Here is a 21739-nt window from a genome sequence, read left to right as displayed (position 1 = left end):
CAAAGAGCCAAGGTCTTATCAGAACTAAATTGGCTGACATTAGATACAATTAACGTGAAGGAACAGAAGCTCATGTTCAAGAAGGTCAAGTGAAAACAAAAGACGTCAGAGGACTAATGAGGAATAAAATCAAAAACACAGAAAAGGCTCAATTCGTGGTGTCCAGTCACATGATGGAAGAAAGTTAGACGCATGAGGAGATCACACCCACGCACGGAAGCCAGACAGTACCCATACTCCTTAAGAAATCCCAGAGAACAGTACAGACTCGAGGCCAACTACAAAAACACTAATTGACACTGATTGAGGTGGTGAAAGAGTGTACTTTTTAATTGGTGGGAAGCTGGTACCAAGACAAGCTCACCACACCTGGTTGTTGAGTCTACATGCTGCTCACGTAGGTGGAAAGTTATTGATGGGGGTTAGAAGCCAACCAATTGTAGAGGACCCCGTAGTTGGGGTCCTATAGTTTGTGCAGCCAATGGGATGTCGTACATTTAGTGACAATCATAGTGGCCATTTTGAAGGGAGGGCTTAGTTGTCACACCTGCTGTTGACTATCCAATTTTTGCTCTCTGTTACTCTATACAGATATTATACCTATACTTAGTAGTTCACTTAGAGCCAATCCCGCTTCCCGATAGGTTTTAGAAGTTTGCCACGTAGGATGACGTTGGTAATGACGCAGGTCAACACGTCAGCTTTGACCAATTATGGGTTAAAGAACTAGATTTTTTATGAAATGATTGAGAGTTGATTATCGAGCGATTGCTGATGTTCGTTGTACTCCGTTTTACTTACTTACATTAAAACAGATGAACTTTTTGCCAAGCTATTTTTGTCGTCTGAATTATTGATGTTTGATTAAAATCTGCATCTCCATCAATCTCCAGGGTATTGCTACTCATCTTAAAGGGCTGGAAGTCTCCAGTTCACCCTATACACAGCACTCTCAGCTTGGTTTATACTTTCTATATGTGGGATATATTGACCCACTCAACAGTATTTCCCCACATCACCAAGCTGCATTTGCGCAGAAACAGCAAATTGGCTGCGCTGGTTCCTGTGAGCACCATGGCCTCAAAACTGCATTTTGCAGCAGCAACAAGATGGATGCACCTTCTTGCCAACCATACATTGGGCAGGATGGAACAAGGGGACACACTGAAAGAGCGTGCTAGTGTGTTCTGACATATACAAAAGGAAGAAAGTGAAAAGGCAGCACTGCTTTGTTGGAAACCCCAAAATCCCTATTGAAAAGGAAACTTTTTCACCTTTAAAAATGCTGCTTTGGCGCTAATTCCATCTGTTCTTCTTTACACCACTGTAATCAATAAGGCCCTGCCATGCCCAGGATATCTCATTGTGCTTCAGCAAAACCAGGCATGATTTCTGAATGACAGGCCATGTCAAACCAGCTTTGAGAAAAATCAACAAGGAGCTTCACTTTTCCCGCACGGGAAAACACGTTCATTTCTTTACAAATGTATCAAAGCTCAGTAGTTCAAAAGAGACTCCAGCTATCTGAGCCATGTCAGTTGTGCTTCAGACAAAACCCCTGCACTCAGGAAAATAACCATGGCTGTTGGAAAGAGTGGGAATCTGATGGAGATGCACAAACGAATGTAAAAGGAAATGCCAGCTGTGCACCATGTGTAAAAAATGGGCTTTGCAAAACGAAAGGAGAAAAATGCCTGTTTGAAAAAAGTAAACTGTTGAATGAGAGCCTGCCATTACCTAGCAATGTGAAGGTGTTTGTGGCTGGTGAAAATACATACATGGGATATTTTATTCCACAGGCTTGTTTTAATTCAGGACCAAATATTAGAAAATAAAGGTTTTAAACCGCCTTGGCTGGATTTGCAAGCTCTCAAAAACAGGTTATTCTGGTTGGCAGAGTTGAAGCTTCCCCCAAGGAAGGGAGCCACACCACAAACTCTTAGCAGAGACTAACACCCCACTGATAATTACTAGGTTGGGAAGAATTTAGGCTGGGCTGAACCCACCGATAATGGAGCTCCCAGAGCCAGGAAGTGTGAAGACGGGAGGGGGGGCAATTAACCTTCAATCAAGCTGTAACCCCCATCTTACTCTGGAGGAAGTGACAGTTGGTGGCAGCTGTAGAAAGAAAAAAATGGTCCAGTGATAGACAAAGGACTGCCAATTGCTTCCAAAGACTACTTCATAAATGAACTTTAAAGACTTTTATCTCTGCAGCAAGACTTTGTAAAAATGCGAAAATGTTATAGTTTAAATATGATTTTATGGGCTTTCATTGAAGACATGGTAGAATTCGCTGACTCCTTGGGGATAGAAATGGCAAATTATTGCGGATTACAAGAAAAGCATCCATGTTGCAAATGCAAAGTTTTGTATATACATCCCTTATGATCATCCACACCCATGTATAAAGTTATAACATTTTGAGTCATATAAATCCCATTGGAAAGCTTGAAAAACTGATAGAAGGGCGAAACAAGGTCTCACAAACTGGAGGATTGATCTGCTATGTGCTGCATAAAATATGTAATCTGCTTATGTAAGTGTTAGATGTTTCCACTGTATAAAGGTGTCATTTAGGGCAAACATGGATTTTAAGTAAAGTAATCGTGGGAGGTTTTGGACATTGTAAAACTCACATCATAAATCTGACATTTTCTGGAAATCCAACCAGCTGAGAGAGAGGTGGAGACTATCACCCTTGTCCGATCCAGTTGTTAGAGGCGTGTTTAGTTAAGCCTGCCCAGCCATATACTTTGATGATGTCACTATGCATTATAAATAAGTGTCCTTGACAAGACTCTAGACGCACATTCTTCCTGACGTTCTGTCGGGGTAATTTCCCGGGGGTCGGCCGGGCAGTCCGCCGACCTCCAGATTTGGGGAGGCCCCAATTCCTCCTGCGTCCCAAAAGGAGTATGAGGCACACACAAGAGCAAGGAGTTTACTGCCGTTTATTGCATAAAACAGGCCGGAATGAACTCTCAGATCATAGGCATCCGGGAGACCTCTCACTCATCGTGGGCTCGCAGGCCCTTTTTCTAGCTGTATGACGCGGCTATATTTGTCACCTGGGAAAACTAGCCCCAAAACCTAACGCTATCTCGGGTTTGCTCCCCGAGTGGTGAGGTCATTATAGGTACATATAGGAAAGATTGTTAGTGGTTGAGGAAGGGTCGGGTGGTATGCTTGGGCCATCCCTAATAATTGTTACAAGAGAATTGTTACAAGGGGACGATTAGTGATTGGCTAAACTACAGTGGCGTCATGAGAGCATGGACCGGCCTCGATCCACCTTGAAAATGGGCACACAACTACAATCACGTATCTGTAACCTTGACATACACTGATCATGTCAATGTAGTCAATGTGTAGGTGCAGGAAGGATCCTTCAGGCGGGTTATAGTAGCTTTGATCACTTGCAGCATGTGGCTGGCCGTAAATTGCTGGCATGTGAGTCAGCTGCAAATGAAATTTGTAACATGTGAATTTAGCTTGGGACAGAACCATGATTCTTTTATTCATGCTGCAATCACTTCTTTCCCTGTACATGTGGGCCAGTGTAATTGGGTCAATGCTATTTTCAATAGGGCCAGGGGTATCACTACTTTCCCTGTGTTATTTTGTCACCATAATGGATCTGTGGGGGACATGGTGCATCCTCTTTTAACCCTTAGTTTCTTTTCTGCCATTGGTGCTGCTGCCTGGTGTTCCATTATTTGTGTCTCAGGGATGTGTGTGTATCCATCCTTCATCAACATCTGTCTTGCCCCCCCCCTATCTTTTTGTTTTTCTGGGAGGGTCCATGTCTCGCCAAAATACGCTGCATATTTTGCATGTGCGTCTGCTGTTTCGTTACCCCTTGATATTGGTTCGTCTCCATTTGTGTGGGCCTGACATTTTATTAGAGATACTTCTTTGAGGTAATTAATTACTTCAATTAATTCAGCAAGTAGGAGAGCATGTTGTACCGGAGTACCGTCTGCTCTCCTGAAACCTCTTTGTTGGCATTTTATTAATCCTGAGTGTACTGTTGATGTAACATATGCACTGTCAGAGTATATTGTTACTCTTTTGTCATTGCTTTCTTCGAGAGCTAAAATCAGTGCTACTAGCTCTGCTGCCTGAGCTGAACAGTGTGGTGGTAATTGTACGCATCTCACTGGAACGTATGTCCCATCTTCCCTCAATCGTACCACTACTGCGCCTGTTCTCCCCACCCCATCACTCTGATCAATTGTTGATGACCCATCTATGTACATTATTTCTCCCCCCTCTAGGGCATTTTCTTCCACTCTCCTGGTACTTGAGTACATTTCAATTACCTGCGTCCAGTCATGTGGTACTTCCCATCTTCTACAACTTCTGCTATAAACCGTGCTGGGTTAACGTTACTGCACCTTACTATTTTCAGCTCTGGTCTGGACAGTATAATCTCATAACCTGTGGCTCTTTGAGTTGTTAATGTGGATTTTGGATTGTTCAATATTGCACAGAGAGCAATCCCATTGTTATTGAGGAGGATTTTTCTACCGCAAACGCTGCTGCAGGCAGGCTCTGTTCGCACGTGAAGTGACCCATCATTACAGGATCCAAATGCCCACTATAAAACGCCACTGGTTTGTGTCCCATGCTTGTTTTTTGCATCAGTACTGCTTTCATTACTGCAGTATCACAATGTGAGTATATGTAGAATTGTTCTTCATAGTTGGGGGTAGCTAGCACTGGTGCAGTTGAGATGGCATTTTTTAATTCATTGAATGCCTCCGTCATTTCTCTTGTCCATCCCAACTTCTTTTCCCGCCTCTGTTCTTCTCTAGCAGTGGTCCTATGTATGAGCTGTAGTCAAAAACCCATGCCCTGCAGTATTTGCATAGGCCCAAAAATTGCTGCAATTCTCTTCCTGTCTGTGGCTGTGGTGTATTCGTTATTGCTTGTGCCCTTTCTGGTGCAATGTTCCTTCCTTTTTGAGAAGTGATCTGCCCTATATAAAGCACTTGTTCTTGAAAGTACTGCAGTTTCCCCTTGTCTACTTTGTATCCTTTCTCAGCCAGTACTGTGAGCATTTTTACAGAGTCCCTTCTGCACGTCTCCTCTGTGGTGCTGCAGATGATGATGTCATCTACATATTGCAGCACCGTACTTTTCATGTCTATGTTTCCCAGATCCATTTGTATCACTCTGTTAAAGATGGATGTTAACTCGCAATACCCTTGTGGTAATCTGGTGTGTTTCCATTTTGTGTTGTGGTATGTGAAGCTTGTTAAATCCTGGGAATCAGGGTGTAGAGGTATAGAGAAAAAGGCGTTCTTGAGGTCGATCACCGTGAATCGTGATGCCTCTGCTGGTATTCTGCACAGTATGGTGGCTGTGTTAGCTGCTATTGGGTATTCTCTTCTACAATGTGGTTGAGGGGTCTACAATGTGGTTGAGGTGTCTTAGATCTTGTATGAAACGCCAGGACCCTCCCTTTGCTTTGCGCACAGGATACACCGCAGTGTTGCATGGCTCTGATGGTACCAATATTCCTCTATTCACTAGGGCAGTTATTGCTTCATAGATCCCTTCATCAGCTTCTTTGGATAGTGGGTACTGCTTCACCCTTGGCAGCATTGCACCTTTCTTTAGTTTTATTTGTACTCCTGCAATGCTTTTTATGCAGCCTACGTCATATGGACTAGTGGTCCATAGAGAAGTTGGTACTGCTGCTAAATCCTCCTCATAAAATGGTACTTCGGTAGTGGTGGGTGCTTCTAGTGCCATGCAATTTTCTGTGCTACCTCCTTGTATGTCACTCTTAACCAAATACAGACGCTCATCTGGAACACCATCTCCCCATCTCCTTTTTGTCTGAGAAGAGCTCCTCATCTGACACCTGTGTTAGTCTGCATCCTTCTGCTAGTGCTATTACTGCTCTCCATGCTTTCCCCTCCCTATCCTGTGCGTGGACTGCAATGTAGTCTGTGGCTGCCACATGATATGTCCACTGATATTATAGCCCCTTCCTTTTCACTGGTCAGTGTTTCTGGTCTGAAAAGGTAAGCTGCTGGTCTCCTCCACACCTTGCCCTCAATTCCTGGTAGCCATGCTATTGCCATGTCTGTTCCATATTGGAAGATGTCCCCATCTACTGGTTCTGCCCTTGCCACTGTTTTGCCACAGTAAGCCTGCAGTATGTGGCGTGCTGTGAGCATGTTAATGCCTGGTGTAGAGCACACTATTCCCTTGTCAGTAAATGATAGGGCCATGTTCAGTCTGCTCATAATGTCTCACCCTAGTATGTTTACTGGTGATTTCTTCGAGTATAGCAGTGGTAGAGACATGTCGTGATCTCCAACAGATAAGGAGATGTTATCAGTGAAGGGAACCAACCCTCGAGCCCCAGAAAATCCTTGAGTGTGCAGAGCTTCACCTGAAAATTTAATCTTTCCCTCCCTAATGCAGGACCTAGTGGCCCCTGTGTCTACTAGGAAAGAGAATGTCTTGTCACCTATCGCCACCTTTATGCGTGGTTCCTCCACAGGGTTAGGTGTTAACGACAGGATGGGACACATCAAAGACGTATGAGGGCTGTCCTATTGTGGATATAGTGACTGTCGGCTCCCTGTGTATGAGTTGTGACCCAATATTGTTACCCTCCCCAGCTGTGTCTGTTGTATAGGTGTGTCTGTGGGTAATACGTTGTTGTCCTGTATTTGTGTAAGCTGTTGGACTGTTTGGACATGTTCTTGTGTTGTGACCGCCTGTTGTTGTGTCTGTTGTTGTGGCTGTTGGTAGTGTGCTTGCGATTGTTGTGGCATGTATCTTTGCAGTTGTTGCTGAGGGTGTGGTGGTGCTTGCTGTTGTATTAGTGTTTCTGTCTCCGGCTGCGGCTGTTGTTGTTGGGAGAATTGTTGTCCCCCAGTGTAACCTTGTTGCCCTTGCTCTCCCCAACCCGCTTGTGCTGGCCTCATTCTGCACGTGCATGACATATGTCCTACCAGGCTACATCTCCAGCATGTTGGTGGCTCCCGCGCTTGCTTTGGGTATCCCCCAGTGTTGTCTGCATACCACTGCTGTCCATACTGGTTGTACCCTCGGAATCCTCCCCCTTATTGTGGTGCTGCTGGCCCAAATACCCTCCCTCTCGTTTGGCCACCTCTCCCCCGGTAGTTGTTTGTGTATCCATTCCCCATTTGTGTATAACCCCCTCCCATCTGTGCTGTGTATGGTGGGGGTGGTGGAATCTGCTGTGTCGTCATTTGTGCTTGCTGTAGTGATGCTGTTTGTTGTTGTGTAGTGTCTAGTGCTGGGGTGGCCTGGGTGGGGCCTGTTATTAGAGCACCTTCCATGGAATATTTGGACAACTTTCTTTGGACCAATTTCGCTTCCACTGCCTTTCTATCTTCCTCCTTTCGCTTCATCTTCTCTTGCCATATCCTACAATGGTGCACTAGCCATGCCTTTGCTTCCATTCCTACTAATTTCTTTAATTGTCTCTGAACTTGTTCTGTGAGGCCTTGGATCAGTATGTGATAAAAAATTGCTAGTGTTTTGTCCCACGGTTCCCGCTTTTCCAGGCACCACTTCTCCTGAATTTCCTGATGTAATCAACAGGATCTTCATTCTCACACATTTTGCATGACGTTATTACTCCTATGTCTGAAGTGTCTGGGTACTGCACCATCAGTGCCTGCCATAGCGCGTGTCTACAGTTAGCAAATGGCTGCCCATCATGTGATGTGTCACTTATAGTTACCCCTGGGAATGCCGCCCTCTTCCAAATGTCATTTGCAGCGTCACCCAGTATTGAAATTAGCAACCCCTTTACATCACCCACTGCTAATGTATGTCCTGCAGTGTATTTTTCCATTTCATATATCCATTTCCCAGCCCCTCCACTCAGAGATGGAAGTCTGCATTTGATATTTTCCTTGTCTGCATGTTTCCATGGGACGTATTGTGGCCTTGCTCCCCCTCTCTCTAGTAGTGGCATTAGAGTGTACTCCCTCACATCCCCTGGCGTTCGTCTATGTGGGAATGTGTGAGTACATTCCCTGTCCTCTTCCATATGAAAGAGTTCTTCAACAATGTCAATACTGTGATGTGTTACTTTATCACCTCCTATGCTCCTTTACCCCTCTGTTTACCTTCTTGCCCCATCCTGTGTGTATCAACTTGTTCTTCCATTCTGCGCCCTGGGAGGTCTCTGAGTCTGTTAATATATGGCGTGTGCTGTGCAGGCGGTGTCAGTGGCCGTGGTGTTTTTCTGTTTAGTCGCCTTTTCTTCTCCCCACCTGTGTTTTGTTCTTCCCATGTCCCACATTCCCACGGTGACCCGCAGTCGGTGCACGTTATGTATAATTTGCTTAGCCCTTCCCCACTTCCATCACTTCGTCCTCCGCACGATTCCTCCTCCTCTTCACTGCAAAATCCATCTGAAAATGTCAATCCTGAGCCTGGGTGTTTTTTCCCCACCGTGACAGTCCCTAAGTCTATGTCTGTGTACTCACCTCTCTTCTCCGCGCCCCTTTGTGCTGGTGTTGTCGCTACCTCCTTGTTGCTACATGCGTATGTCTTTGCTCCATGTTCCTTGCGCATCTCCCCTAGCGCTGTATTGCTTTGCTTGCTCACTTCACCACCTACTTCCGCTCGTGCTCTACAAAGCTCATTCATTATGGTGTTGCTTACCTGTTCTAATATCTTTTCATCTTCCTCCTTGTTGCCCCATATTTTGCCCTCTTTCGCCAATATATTTTCTATAACTTTCCCCTCCCCATATTTTTGTGCACTTTCCGATATAATCATCTTCCTCCATAGTCCCATTTCCCTGTCATTTTCTTCTTGTTCCTCTTCTTTTCTCCTTACTTCCCGCTGCACCATGCACACCACCCTTTCTGCGATCCCCCTTATGTGATCCTCTTCTCGTTTCCTTTGTTCTGCCCCTTGCTGTTTTAATCCCACCTTGTCTCCCTTATTTTCTTTCTTCTTTTCTTTCCTTTCCTGCTCTACTTGCTCGAACTGCCTGATCAGCGTGCTCCATGCTTCCCTTAGTTCTGCTAATCTTTCCTCCAACATCTCTTCTTCCTCCTGTGTCATTCTTCCCTCTTCCTTTCTACTTACCCCGTATCCTTTCTGCGTGTAGTCTGTCTCTTCCTTATCTACCTTCTTTACCGCTGCTTCATCTTCCCCCGTTAACGTCCCTCGAAGCCTCAGTAGCACCTGTGCAGCTATCCATTCGTCTAGTCCTATATGCTAAATCAATTTGTACCCCTTTTTCACCCCCGGTGATTACCTGTGTTTGTTTCATGTCTGCTATATTCTTCGCACCCACCCCCTTTTGGTAGCTGTCTGCTGGTGCGTATGGTGGTGGGCTGTATGCAGGGTTCGAATATCCCTCAGCTGCTGTTAATTGTGATCGGGTAGCTTCCCTCAGTTCTCTTCTTTGCTTCTTTAGTGATCAGTATTTCTTCTTTACTTTCCTTTTTCACCTCTGCAACTGTGAACGATCCTTCTGATTCTTCCTCACTTTCCTCGGCACTGGGGGGGTTTGGGGTGCTCTGCACCTACCCTCTCCACCCACCTTCTCATCCTTTACTCCCTGCACTGTGAACATCGCTGGTACCCCTGGTGCGCACCCCTGGAACATTTTCCAGAGGTTGAAAACTTCTAGGTGACTTGCAAATTTCTTCCCCTTATATGTGTCATGTAGATACGCTACTAGTGAGTGCTGGGTGCACATGTCAAAGCTGCCATTGGGCGGCCATGAGATTCTTATTTTGTTGTCTGTCCCTTGTGTCCATTCAATACTGTACTTTACTATTTTATCCCTTTGCAGTATTAGGGTTGAGCAGATGTGTTGGAGTGGTGTTGTTAAGGCGCTCGCTCTGAGACCTAACCCTGCCCCTGCCCCTATCCCATAATATGTAGACATGTTACAATTTTACTTTTTCAATACCACCTTTCCCTGGCCCCATAAATTGGGGTCTTCCGACTTTCCGCTGCAAGAAAAGCAATGTTTTATTACAATACTTTTACTACTCTCTTTTGTTAGACAACAATATTAAACTAGGGCCCCCTCCGATCTGTGGCGCACAAAGCCCCCTGTGGCTGTGTGACTGGTGTGGCGTGCGTTTCAGCTGCCCCACCTTCCTGTGTTGCTGCTACTTAACGCACCTTCAACTTACTTCTTGCTCCTCCTCCATCTCCCCTGCCCTCACTGCCTGAGCAGTTTATGCTCTTCTTATCCCCTCCCACTGGCCGCACCACCTCCTGGTGCAGCCCCCTTTGTTGAGTGCGTGCCGGCGTTCTCCGTGCATGGCGGCCTCTTCCCTTTTACCCCTCCCTAACCGTCTTTCCTTGCCCCGATCACTCTTGGATGAAAACGAGAGGACTGTGGTATCCTATGCAAGCCCTAAGGGTGACATCACCAACCACTACAAGGGATTACCGGTACGTACAACTAAAGAAAACAATCAACGCGCGACATTTTTTACACTCTTATTCCCCTTTATCCCTAAGCTGTCTTCCCACCACGTCTGGAGTGGAGTATTCATCAATCACTTTGTTATTACAATCGGACTGTGCACGCTGCGTCGCCTCGCGTGTGATACGCCCCCTCTCCAGGGGAGCTTAACCAGCCGATTATCTTCTGCACTGAGAAACAATCTAGCTACTTCCTGCGGCAATACGTCATCTATTCACCGAGAAAACACTCAATTAATAGGAATCCTCATCTATTCATTGATCTACAATGCCAACTCATAGGAATGCCACACCCCCCTTATACAGGTGTCCACGATCTAGACCAATCAGCGCGATCCGCCAGTCACACTTGGGTGCTCGGCGCCCCACCCGGTCTGCTCTGTAACACTAGAGGGGACTGCCCTCGTGCCTGTCTCGCTACACTTTACACATAGATTGCCGCCCAATGGTAAAAATCTTTTCTTAACACACTGTAAGAGTCCCCCACCACCCTAATCACAATTCCTCGCCCCTCCCGCACAACATTACATTGCTGGTTGTGTGTGCCATACTCACATAGAGCTCTCGCTTGCCAGTGCTGCTCGACTGCGGGCACCCCACCCGATCAGCTCGCCGCCTCCCCTCGTCTAGACCACGTCTGGACACTCACCAACCGCGGGTGGGATACTTCTCAATTCGGCTCCCGACGGCCAATCTCCGGATTGCGCTGTCCGGTCATCTCGCAGTTCCGCCATGGTCCTGTAGTCGTCCAAAGGGGGCAATGGCAGAGGGGGCCGCGTTGCCGGGCCACCTTGACGCAAGCGGCCTCGCTGTGATCAATCTCAGCAGTGCCTCCAACTTGTCAGGGTAATTTTCCAGGGGTCGGCAGGGCCGTCCGCGGACCTCTGGGTTTGGGGAGGCCCCAACCCCTCCTGCGTCCCAAAAAGAGTATGAGGCGCACACAAGAGCAAGGAGTTTACTTCTGTTTATTGAATAAAACAGGCAGGGACGAACTCTCAGTTCATGGGCATCCTGGAGACCTCTCACTCATCGTGGTCTCGCAGGCCCTTTTTCTAGCTATATGACGCGGCTACGTGTGTCACCTGGGAAAACTAGCCCCAAAACCTAACGCCATCACGGGTTTGGCTCTCCGAGTGGTAAGGGCACTATAGGTACATATAGGAAAGATTGTTAGTGGTTGAGGAAGGGTCAGGTGGTATGCTAGGGCCATCCCTAATAATTGTTACAAGGGAATTGTTACAAGGGTACGATTAGTGATTGGCTAAACTATAGTAGCGTCAGTGGTGAGCCCCTCGTATTCTGATTGGTGCACCCGCGAGCCACCATCGTTGATCCCAGCTCGCGGTGTACCTGGAACTAGCAACAAAGTGTGACTATGTATCAGTGGCAGACAATGGATAGGTCTGACTATTAGCTGGTGTGCAGGTCTTTCCCATCGCTGTCAGTGTCCAATTTGTTACTTCATTGTTGCAGTCTATGTCCCAAACGTGAGACCCCAGCACTTCTCTGTCCCTTGGGGCTTGGCATCGTATCAGGTAGGCCTGGTCACGTGTTGTGGGACCGTGGCTGGAGCAGAATTATGAACATTTGATTTGTATTTCGGCTCTGAGGAGTGTTTAGCAGTGGCAGGTGTAACCTTGGCTCGGGGAGCGTGGCATGTAGGTTGCAACATCGTGGCCTTGGCTGCGGGCTCTTGTTGGAGGTCGTTTTGCATGATCAGCACCTTGCAGCTTTGCCTGAGCTGCTCCGGCCTGGGGACTGTGGCTTTGCGGCCTACCTTGCCTGGTTTACGGTTGGCCGTACATAGTCCATAATTTGGGGATCGCGAGGGGCGAAAGAGGTTCATATGCATTAGTCCATATACAGGGTTACGTCTTCATGGTTTTAGTGGCGAGGAAGCGTCTGCAAGCATGTACACAAGCTCTTCTGGTATCTTGCGTTTCTGCGGTGCTGTAGGTGGCTTATGTGAAAAATAACAACAATGCATGTCTGTGGGTGTGCGCAGTCCTCTTCGTCATAGCACTGAGTATGTTCTTCATGTGGGTTGGTGTGTGTCTGATCCATGTGCAGGGTGGCACGTGTGTTCTTGTCCTTTGGCTATGTCGTCATGTAATCTCTAACGATGGCGGTATTTTGTGGTTGCTGTCTAATTGAGTTGATCCATACGGTCGTTGTCAGCTCCACCTGAGGTTCCAGCATGTGGTTTGATTGACAGGCAGCTTCCCTGGCTGTGTGGGGTATGGCCACAGTGGATCTTGACATCTGGTACAGCAGTGAACGGAACAAATTCCACTCGCGGGGGGTGCTTGGGTCGTAACGTCCTAGGCCAAGGTCTGGATGAGAATGGGGGGAAGGGATTATCTCATTTTCCCTCTTCAGTTCCTGCACTGCGTTCCTGTTCCATCCGTCCAGATTCTAGATCACAACTACTAGGCCAAAGCATTGCTGACTCTACTCCAGGGCCCACTGCAAAACCCAAACATTGCTGATCCTGCTCCAGCAAGGCCTCAATTCTGAAAACCCACTAATCTCCCATTAAGAAGGGGAACGCTGTGGTATTCTTTTGGGAAGATCCTGAACCAGCCTGGCTTGCTGCCCCCTAACTGCATGCCCGCTGCCATCGTGCCATCCAGCTGACCTTTAGTATCCAGTGACCAGAATTGCCATTCCAGTCCAGTGCCAACCGGTGACCAGAACTGCCCAGCTGTTTGCCAGACGTGCCGCCGTGTGGTGACCAGAACCTATTGACGGTCCAAAAATCCCAAAACTAAAAGTTGGACTGTGAGTATAAATCACAACCCCATAGAAATCCATAGTATACCTTGTCTTGCCTTGGTCCTTATTTCACTCTCTAAGTCATCCTATCCATATCCTGATAACTTGTTGAAACTGTCAGACTCATTCTTGCAACCCTGCCCTTGATTTCTAGAGCTAGCGCCATCTCTTTAGTAATTTTGTCTTGTGTAATCCTAAACCATTAGTCCTATTTCGAGATTGGTTTCCACCAGGGTTGGGGGCTGGGGTGACAGGGTTGGAATCGCGAATCAACCATGAATCTTACTGTGTCCCTGTTTGGTGGGCTAACCTGAATACTCTAGCTTAAAGTAAAACTGTTCTAGTCGCAACTGATTTCCTTTCCTACTTCACAGCTTCATTTTACTCAAAGCGCACATTTTTATATCTTGTATAACTCCTCCAATTTACCAGCTAGAGACCTAGTTTCACTTTATTAAAAACGTTTGGGTAATTTCAGGCAGGAATTGAAAAAGTTGCAAAGCTTCCGACGTGTCATTTTGCTGCAATCTGTTTTAAACTTTCCACTCATTTTTTAACTGTATGCTTTGGTAATCCATTCTTTGTGATTGTTAGTGTCTTTGCATTGTTGCTTTAGTGAGGAATTATATTTGCTTCAAGGTTTTTAATACACATTCATTATTTATTTGTCCATTTCCGAGTGTCATTTCGTAACATTGCAAGGGGTTTAAAATCCGCTTTTCTCTCTTATTTGGGGAGGGAAGGTCAGATTTGGATTCCATTTCCTGTTTCTTGTTCCTGGTTACCTGCTGCTTCTGTTTATCCACTCAGAATTAATTATTTGTGGGTGAGGGAATATTGCATGGGGGAAATCCTAACTTGGGTGCTATCTTTCCTAAACCAAAAAGTGCTCCTATTCCGATGTGCTGTGTATCTGTTCCACTAGAAGGTTAAACACAGTGCATTGCATTGCTTACATTCTCATTGTAATTATCACCCCATTGGTGATTGCTGCCCCATATTAAAAGTGTATGATTTCTTTTGAATGTTAAAATAAATAAATAAATATTGTATTTTACCAACCAGCCTGGTTCATGGTCCATTGTGACCTGGGGTAGTTGAAAAGGGTGTGTGATATGAGTGGGGTACCATCTCAATATTGAATATATATAATATAAAGAAAGCGCATTTCAGTCGTGCGCTGCATACTAGGCCGAGACCAAGGCGTGTGTCGCCTGATTGAAATCCTTAACATATATCCCATGCCTAGAAACATAGATAAATGGGTGCCTCAATCACACCCCCACTGCTCACACCTTTCTGATGCTTTGCAGAGGAGCGCACCACCTCTCGGAGATACCTGTCGTGGGCAGCGGTATGAACTCATTGAACATGAGGTGGTATGGGGTGTGCACAACCTAATATATTTAGGGGGCCAGCAACAAAAGGAAGGTGCTCACTAGGAGATGTGTACATATACCTAACATGCAGTAACTATTGTGTTACTGTTAAAAGATGGCAGCCCAAACGCTAGTTATCCACACCCTGCACAGCACCATGCTGCTCTCAAGCTAGGTCCAGGCTTTAAACAATACAACACAAAACAATAAAAAATAACCATCTTTTATTCTCATGCAGAGATACCAGCGTCCATATGGCTGGTATCACTTGTCTAATCAACCTGCATGGTGTCCACACTCCCAGAATTCCTTATCCTCCACTCCATTTTGTATAGCTCACTATTTATTTGTGACTCTATTTATACTTCCGATCCCACCTCTGTCCAAATCCAAGTGCCCTAATTCCATGCTCATACCACGCAGTGAGTCTTTATGTGTTATGGTAAAGGTTTGTATACCGCGCAATGTGGCCACCTGCATGGTCTCTTGGCGCTCAATATAGTGGTGCACAACTCGATCAAGATCGGCCATACCTTATCCACCCTCAACAGAACTATATGACCTGACCCTTATGATGTATATATGGCTTTCTTTCTGGAAGTTGAGGTGGTGACATTCGTAATTGTTCCTATGTTTCTCAAAATAATCCCAATTGTTACACTTTTATCAGTTGCCTCCCACTTTCTGATGCATCAACCGTACTGATTTCTTTTTCAAGTTATTTATTTTAATTTTATTGATTTTATTTTATTGGACATTTATAAGGCGCTTATACAACAAGACAATGGGCCTCTTTCTGTGTCTGGCGGTAACCCTACCGGTGCTACCAGCGGGTTGCCGCTGGACTCAGAATGAATTACCAGCGCCTGACTTCCCAGTGCCACCAGGCTATTCAAAGTCCGGCGGCTGGGAAGGCAGGCGCTAGCAATTTCTTTAATCCCCATTCCCATATGCCGGTGCTCCCGTTACAAATTTGCCTACCATGGCCGCTGCGCCCGGCAGGGTCAGACCTGTCGGGCACAGCGGCTCTGGCAGGCAGGCTTGTAGTTTGCCCGTCTGAAAAAACGGTGCTGATATGCTTACTGGCACCATTGTTTACGGACCGGCAAACTTATAATGAGGCCCAGTGTTTCAAAGCACCACAAAGCACAAGGGAAGGGAACAAGGGAGAAAACCATACATGGAAATAACAATTAATAAATAGTAAGAAACTGCAGTACTACTAGGCCTTGTGACATTTGGATAGTGCAAGTGCAGTGAGAAGAGAAGAGAAGAGGAAAAAAGGGAGGGGGGCGGAATGAGGGTAAGTACTATTGGGGTCTGCTAGGGGCAGAAATGGCAGAGGTGACTGTTGGGGAGGCAACCGACAAGTTCATGGGCGCGGACATCCCAGAGGAAGAGGGGGGTCTCCCGCCCAACAGGTATGTGCGGGGTGGAGGTGAAACCACCCGGCAGGCTGGTGTGGGACCAGTGGGCAATGCAGAAGGGTGCTGGAGCCGATTGGGCAGAAGCCTGGACACTATTTGACTCTTGAGGGACCAGGCCCCCAATCTCAGTGACAGAGGGTATGATTAGCACGAGAGGTGGGGGGGAAGGAGGAGGAGAAGAGAAAGATCTTGAGTTGTTTGCACAACTTGAGGTGGTCCGGTTCAATATGGAGAGAAAGAGGGATTCCAAAGAAGGGCGCCAGCTGTGGAGAGAGATCTGACCCCAACACTTTGCATGGAAAAGTGTTTGATCAGAAGAGAGTTGGAGCCTGAAGATCGAAGGGATCTGGAAGGAGAGTACTTAGTAAGAGAGAGTTGCAGGTAGCCTGGACGCAGGCCCCAGACAGCCTCGTGGATGATGCAGAGGATCTTGAATTTGATCCTTGCAACAACGGGGAGCCAGTGGAGAGATTTTAGAGCTGGAGAGATACAGTCCCTGAGCTTGAGGACAAAGATACGTCTCACATCCCTATTCTGAATTAGTTGAATAGGACAGCATGAAGAAAGGGGTAGGTTGAGGAAGAGGCTGTTACAGTAACCTTGACAAGAGAGGACCAGAGCTCTGAAGACATTGAGCTTTTGGGGGAAGATGAGGAAAGCAAAAATGCCTCTAAGGAGGTGAAGTTGAAAATGGAGTTGAAAGTGGGCCTTCTTGGCAAGGTCCAAGAAGTGAAGAGTAAAGGAGTTAGATGAGTAAAAGATGACCCTGAGGTTTTTGACCTCACTGGAAGGAGAGGGAGGCGAGCCAATAGAGAGTGGCCAGAGTGCAGGATGGAAAACTGGGAGCAGGTGTCCCGATAGGCAGGATCTCGGTCTTACTGGCATTAAGGCAGAGATTATTGGAGGTGCACCAAGACTGAATTGTAGACAAGCAGTCAGGGATGATAGAGGAGGATAAGGAAGAGGGGAGCTTGAAGAAGAGTTGTGTCATCCACCTAACACTGGAAATGAGAACAGAAAGCAGAGTTCATGTGAGCAAGAGGTGCTAGGTAGATATTGAAAAGCCAAGACGAGCGGATAGAACCCTGGGGAACACCACAAGTAGAGAACGTGGTGGAGGAGGAGAAGATCCCAGGAGCACCTGGGAATGGTGGTCAGAAAGGAAGGAGGCCAGCCAATCCAGTGCCCAGTCTGAGATACCAAGTGTATCTTGGAGTCACTTTATGAGGATATAATGATTGACCGTGTCAAAGGCGAAAGAGAGGTCTAGGAGAATCAGAACAGCAGGAGAATTAGAGTCAAGATTTGCGAGCAATTCTTCACGGGTGTTCAGGAGAGCAGTTTCCGTGCCTCTGGATGCTCGGAATCCAGATTGATGGTCATGTATACAACCAGCAAGCTCTGTGTGTTGGGTCAGTTGGGGGATGACCAACTTCTTCATGAGTTTTCCAAGGAAGGGTGTAGTAGAGATAGGGTGGTAGTTGGCCAGACACGAGGGATCGGCAGAAGGCTTTTGTAGGAGGGGGTGCACAAGGGAGTGCTTGAGAGAAGAAGGGAAAGAGCCAGATGCAAGTGAGTGGTTGCAAAAGTCAGCAAGAGCCAGAGCGAGGGAGGAGATGTTGTCCTGAATGGTTCTGGAAGAACAAGGGGACACCTGTTCGGATAAGACCTTCAGACCACTCTAATGATCTCCTCCATTATGAGAGGTGAGAAGGAGGAGAGAGTGGGTGGGGGTGGAAGAAAGGCCAGGCAGAGGTGCAGGTGGAAGAATGGAGGGGGGGGAGAGAGAGAGAGGTCAGAATGTCCTGGGTTTTAGAGGTGAAATGGGTGGCCAGTGCAGTACAGAAGGCATGAGAGGGAAGAGGCGAGGTGGAGACTACCGGTGGATTGGCTAGTTCCTTGCAGATTTTGAAGAGTTCAGCTGTGTTGTTAGAGGCTCCAGAGATGCAGGCCTGGATGTGGGCCCTCTTCTTGAAGTGTATAGAGAGATGGTATTGCCATTGGAGTAGGCGACAGGCCAGTTTGTCAGGGGCTGAGCCCAAGGTCTGCCACTTCCGTTCAACAACTCTGCACTTGCGTTTCAGAGTGGCTAGAATGGAATCGTACCAGCTGTTACGCTTGAAGGCAGGTTTTAGGCAGATCCTTATGACGGGCAAGAATGTCAAGAGTGTTAGTGATGACAAGATGAAGATTGGAAAGGACAGAGTCAGTGGGAGAGTCAGGAGGATGGGAAGGAGGAGGGATGAAGGTGGAGGCAAATGCAGCAGCAGTTGACACCCGTTTCATCAGACGGATGACAGCGAAGGAGGCTGGCAGTGCTGGTGAGGCTCAATCAGGGGGGCACAAGGTCCCAAATTAGAGGAGAGAGCGGTCAGATCTGGAGAGAGGGGTAGTGAGAGGGTTGGAGAGTGGGATATCTGCTGGGATGAAGGCATCAAGAGTGTGTTCGTCAGAGTGGGTAGGGCTGTACGGGAGAATGGTGAGGGAGAGAGAGGCACAGAGATCACCGAAAAGTGAAGAGGCAGGAAAAGTGGAATCCAGGTGGATGTTGAAATCTCCAAGGAGGAGGAGTTTAGAAGAAGAGGTCAGAAGAGAAGAAGAGGTGAAGGTGACCCATTCGGAGAGGAGGACAGACACAGCGAGGTTAGCAGGACCTAAAAGGTTAATGAAAGACAGACTTTCTTAATAGAGCAAACCAGTATTTAAACTGTCAGAAAATGGTGTCTGTCAATGCGCTTCCCACTTAATCGGTTCAGGACGGAACACTGCTCCAAGAAATAACATTCATTAATACACATCCGTTTTTACAGAGGTGGCTCCTCTTTAATGTGGGTTGGGTGATGCCCCACCATCCACTATGGAGGAACCAATGCAAAGTCAGTGCATGCTGGTCCCGCAGGCGGCTGCTGCAGTGAGCACTGGCACCCGATCTGTATCTGCATTAGAAGGTCTTGCATGTCTTTTGGCTGTGTTGGGTCGCAAAGCTTACCATAGCACACACGGTAGCTTGCAAGCTGGTTACCGTGCATGCGGGCCATGAGGACCTCGGAATTTCCCAACCTCAGGCACTGTACAGTACAGCAAATGGCCAAGGTTGAAGGCTGCTTTCAGTTGCGTACCACCAAAACCCAAGGCCACAGGAAAGCAGCTGGAGGATACTCTCTGGAGATGGGGGACCAGGCAAGCAAAACAAATGGAAAGTGTTTCTGCCAGTGACTGTGTGGTGAGGGAGTATGTCTTTGAGCATGCTAGTTGTATGAACGCATGGCACTTTCCATAGCATGTGGTTGGGGGTAGCCCCTGACACATAGCATGGTATGTGTGTGTGTTGTGTATATATGTTTAGAGCGGTGTTGTGGGCTCGGGGTTCTATGTCACAGTCATATGCATTCACTGTAGAGCAAATGGTGCAGCAGTCTTCTTGGGTAACTGTACTGTAAATGGCTTGGGTATTTTCTGAGGGTAGTACTGAAATCACAGCATGGCAATGTTAAGAGGGCAGTGAAACTGGCATGAGAATTTTCAGGCTGTCATGGTTATTTTCTGAAGGCACTTTGAGAATGGCATGTGCATTTTCAAGGGCCGTCCTGGCCCCCTGGGATGGACATTGTGTAGGGTCGCTTGCACTTTTTTGGGGCAGCACTGACAAGCAATTGTCTGGTGGAACTGCCACACTGGCATGACAATTTTCTAGAGGCAAGGAACATGGAAGGTTGGATTTCTGGGGGCAGCTGCAAGAACACAGTGAGTTTATCTTTGGAGGAATATAGGAAAATTAATGCTATTTGCAGAATTTATTTGAGAAAGAGAATAATCAGTCATGGCAATGTTGAAAAAAGCAGATGGTAAACTGGACATTTATTGATTAAAATTAAATTATTTAATGTTAATACATATAGATGATAGCTAAATATATCATCGACACTCAGGATGATTGGTATAGCAATGTTTTAGTGAAGCAATAATAGGATAATAGTATTGTGACTATGTGAGAGGATAATGGGGCTTAAGGTATGGCAAGAACTGCAGAGGTATATGTAGTTGGTTCCTGAGCAAGGCAACAGTGTGCACAAAGCATGGTGTCCCCATCATGATACTGACCACTAACGCTGGACTTAGACAACAAAAGGAATACTTTGATGGACACCACTCAAGGGTTGCTGGTAAAAGACTCAACTTTACTCTACCAATAACTACTATATTGGATAAGCTGGACCCAATCTTTTCTCACCTCTCTTGCTTGGGAGCATTCAATAATTACATGATACTCTGCATTCAAGCGTTTGATAAATTACCTCTTGGTCACCCATTAAAACACAATTACTCCTTTAAGAAACATGATTGTGTCATTAATGGACAACTGTGACCAAAAGCTCTCAACATCTTTATATAATTGGGTCGCTCCATGACATATAACAAATTGTTCTCGCTTGTCAATGAAATGTTTGACTAAAACATATAGTGAGTTTGAGGGGATGGAATCCGCAATCCCTGGCACCTGCAATCTAGGGGCTAATTTTATTAATGAATAATTGATGTGTTTACTTACCAGAATACAGCACTTTAACACTGTGCACTTAATATATGAAATGGCACGATATTGCATTTTCATGCAAATTAGCATCATTTAAACGTGATAGGTTAACAGTTTTTAGTTACAAGGTTTTATTATGTTCTATTACCACATTCGTATTAAGCAAAGAGAAATGCCTACATGTGGTTCGCTCCTGTGGGCTTTTTCAATGCAAGCTGTGTATTAGTACACCCTAAATAAAATAAAAAAAACACTTCAAATAATACACATCAAAAGCTTGCTGCGGGCCCAACGTGACAGTCGATAAAGCGTGTAAATACTAATTAGTGAAAATACAGCATGTGTTTGAATAAGTCCCAACCACCCCACCAACATTGTATATTACCAATATTCACATAGAACACAACATGATTATGCTTAAGTCATAAACTGCAAGTGAATTAATAGTAAGACATACACAAATCATACATTAAGGGGAGGAAATACAATCACAAAATTAAGTGATATTTAAATAAACTATTAAATAAGTATATCTTTTTTTTGTTTTAGAAACAACCTAGGTTTCAGACTACTAATCTAGCAATGTACATGCACACTATATGTATATTTGAAATTACTTGAGCTTCTGTCTTTGGGTCTTGGTGCAAGAAAGTCAGTGCTTTGTTAGCTTTGTGCTTTTCTTTTGTTGGTTTAATAAACTTACTGAAGAGTGTTTTCTAGTGCTGCAGGATATATTTGATAGTGCTATTGATGTCATTTGCGTCCAGATGACTGACTAAATGTGTATTCTTTACTTGAAAAGTGAGAAATAATTTTACCCAGTATTCAAGTGAGCTTTCCATTCAAACCAGACAACACTAAATCATTTGATAATATCCGAACATCCGACACATAGCAGCAACATTTGTGTTTCCAATAGTAAACCTGCTTGAGTAGTATTCGAGGACTGGGACAAGAAAATCGACAGTCGGACAACATTCGATGTTATTCTTTCTATTGTTCTGGCTTGTTCCCATGGTTCAGTTCTTGCCTTTACGTATTTTGGGGCATCAGACGTACACTTCAGGAAGTCACAGAGGCTTCACTTTGGGACTTGTTTCCACTGACAAGAGGCAATGCGGAAGGTGTGGCTATGAGTCAAGATTACGGGTGGAACTGGT

General features: G+C 46.0%; 1 protein-coding gene across 4 annotated transcripts in view; it reads right to left on the bottom strand.

Annotated features, from left to right (window-relative positions):
- Positions 1–21739, bottom strand: part of LOC138453113 (uncharacterized) — a 547753-nt gene that overhangs the window by 296048 nt on the left and 229966 nt on the right. The gene's annotated exons all lie outside the window — the stretch shown is intronic.

Source organism: Ambystoma mexicanum, chromosome 4p, assembly GCF_040938575.1.
Source record: "Ambystoma mexicanum isolate Mex_15411 chromosome 4p, UKY_AmexF1_1, whole genome shotgun sequence".
Classification (NCBI taxonomy): domain Eukaryota; kingdom Metazoa; phylum Chordata; class Amphibia; order Caudata; family Ambystomatidae; genus Ambystoma; species Ambystoma mexicanum.
This window is presented reverse-complemented; position numbering and strand designations above follow the sequence as displayed.